Source organism: Anomaloglossus baeobatrachus, chromosome 10, assembly GCF_048569485.1.
Source record: "Anomaloglossus baeobatrachus isolate aAnoBae1 chromosome 10, aAnoBae1.hap1, whole genome shotgun sequence".
Taxonomy (NCBI): Eukaryota; Metazoa; Chordata; class Amphibia; order Anura; family Aromobatidae; genus Anomaloglossus; species Anomaloglossus baeobatrachus.
Window position 1 is genome coordinate 122,781,725 of NC_134362.1, and position 2,988 is coordinate 122,784,712.

Here is a 2,988-nt window from a genome sequence, read left to right on the forward strand (position 1 = left end):
AAATGAACACATTTTTCTCCAAAACTATAACAGATGCAAGCTTGTCCTGTTTGGTGGAGATGATATTTAATAAAATAAGTAGAAATCCACTAAAGGTTTTGTTTGGTTATCTTGCAATCCCGAGATAATCGTCTCCATGCTCCAAATCCATTTTAAAGCCATTTCTAAGGCATTTCGCGCATAAATGAAATGAACACATTTTTCTCCAAAACTATAACAGATGCAAGCTTGTCCTGTTTGGTGGAGATGATATTTAATTAAATAAGTAGAAATCCACTAAAAGTTTTGTTTGGTTATCTTGCAATCCCGAGATAATCGTCTCCATGCTCCAAATCCATTTTAAAGCCATTTCTAAGGCATTTCGCGCATAAATGAAATGAACACATTTTTCTCCAAAACTATAACAGATGCAAGCTTGTCCTGTTTGGTGGAGATGATATTTAATAAAATAAGTAGAAATCCACTAAAAGTTTTGTTTGGTTATCTTGCAATCCCGAGATAATCGTCTCCATGCTCCAAATCCATTTTAAAGCCATTTTTAAGGCATTTCGCGCATACATGAAATGAACACATTTTTCTCCAAAACTATAACAGATGCAAGCTTGTCCTGTTTGGTGGAGATGATATTTAATAAAATAAGTAGAAATCCACTAAAAGTTTTGTTTGGTTATCTTGCAATCCCGAGATAATCGTCTCCATGCTCCAAATCCATTTTAAAGCCATTTTTAAGGCATTTCGCGCATACATGAAATGAACACATTTTTCTCCAAAACTATAACAGATGCAAGCTTGTCCTGTTTGGTGGAGATGATATTTAATAAAATAAGTAGAAATCCACTAAAAGTTTTGTTTGGTTATCTTGCAATCCCGAGATAATCGTCTCCATGCTCCAAATCCATTTTAAAGCCATTTCTAAGGCATTTCGCGCATAAATGAAATGAACACATTTTTCTCCAAAACTATAACAGATGCAAGCTTGTCCTGTTTGGTGGAGATGATATTTAATAAAATAAGTAGAAATCCACTAAAAGTTTTGTTTGGTTATCTTGCAATCCCGAGATAATCGTCTCCATGCTCCAAATCCATTTTAAAGCCATTTTTAAGGCATTTCGCGCATACATGAAATGAACACATTTTTCTCCAAAACTATAACAGATGCAAGCTTCTCCTGTTTGGTGGAGATGATATTTAATAAAATAAGTAGAAATCCACTAAAAGTTTTGTTTGGTTATCTTGCAATCCCGAGATAATCGTCTCCATGCTCCAAATCCATTTTAAAGCCATTTCTAAGGCATTTCGCGCATAAATGAAATGAACACATTTTTCTCCAAAACTATAACAGATGCAAGCTTGTCCTGTTTGGTGGAGATGATATTTAATAAAATAAGTAGAAATCCACTAAAAGTTTTGTTTGGTTATCTTGCAATCCCGAGATAATCGTCTCCATGCTCCAAATCCATTTTAAAGCCATTTCTAAGGCATTTTGCGCATAAATGAAATGAACACATTTTTCTCCAAAACTATAACAGATGCAAGCTTGTCCTGTTTGGTGGAGATGATATTTAATAAAATAAGTAGAAATCCACTAAAAGTTTTGTTTGGTTATCTTGCAATCCCGAGATAATCGTCTCCATGCTCCAAATCCATTTTAAAGCCATTTTTAAGGCATTTCGCGCATACATGAAATGAACACATTTTTCTCCAAAACTATAACAGATGCAAGCTTGTCCTGTTTGGTGGAGATGATATTTAATAAAATAAGTAGAAATCCACTAAAAGTTTTGTTTGGTTATCTTGCAATCCCGAGATAATCGTCTCCATGCTCCAAATCCATTTTAAAGCCATTTTTAAGGCATTTCGCGCATACATGAAATGAACACATTTTTCTCCAAAACTATAACAGATGCAAGCTTGTCCTGTTTGGTGGAGATGATATTTAATAAAATAAGTAGAAATCCACTAAAAGTTTTGTTTGGTTATCTTGCAATCCCGAGATAATCGTCTCCATGCTCCAAATCCATTTTAAAGCCATTTTTAAGGCATTTCGCGCATACATGAAATGAACACATTTTTCTCCAAAACTATAACAGATGCAAGCTTGTCCTGTTTGGTGGAGATGATATTTAATAAAATAAGTAGAAATCCACTAAAAGTTTTGTTTGGTTATCTTGCAATCCCGAGATAATCGTCTCCATGCTCCAAATCCATTTTAAAGCCATTTTTAAGGCATTTCGCGCATACATGAAATGAACACATTTTTCTCCAAAACTATAACAGATGCAAGCTTGTCCTGTTTGGTGGAGATGATATTTAATAAAATAAGTAGAAATCCACTAAAAGTTTTGTTTGGTTATCTTGCAATCCCGAGATAATCGTCTCCATGCTCCAAATCCATTTTAAAGCCATTTCTAAGGCATTTCGCGCATAAATGAAATGAACACATTTTTCTCCAAAACTATAACAGATGCAAGCTTGTCCTGTTTGGTGGAGATGATATTTAATTAAATAAGTAGAAATCCACTAAAAGTTTTGTTTGGTTATCTTGCAATCCCGAGATAATCGTCTCCATGCTCCAAATCCATTTTAAAGCCATTTTTAAGGCATTTCGCGCATACATGAAATGAACACATTTTTCTCCAAAACTATAACAGATGCAAGCTTGTCCTGTTTGGTGGAGATGATATTTAATAAAATAAGTAGAAATCCACTAAAAGTTTTGTTTGGTTATCTTGCAATCCCGAGATAATCGTCTCCATGCTCCAAATCCATTTTAAAGCCATTTTTAAGGCATTTCGCGCATACATGAAATGAACACATTTTTCTCCAAAACTATAACAGATGCAAGCTTGTCCTGTTTGGTGGAGATGATATTTAATAAAATAAGTAGAAATCCACTAAAAGTTTTGTTTGGTTATCTTGCAATCCCGAGATAATCGTCTCCATGCTCCAAATCCATTTTAAAGCCATTTTTAAGGCATTTCGCGCATA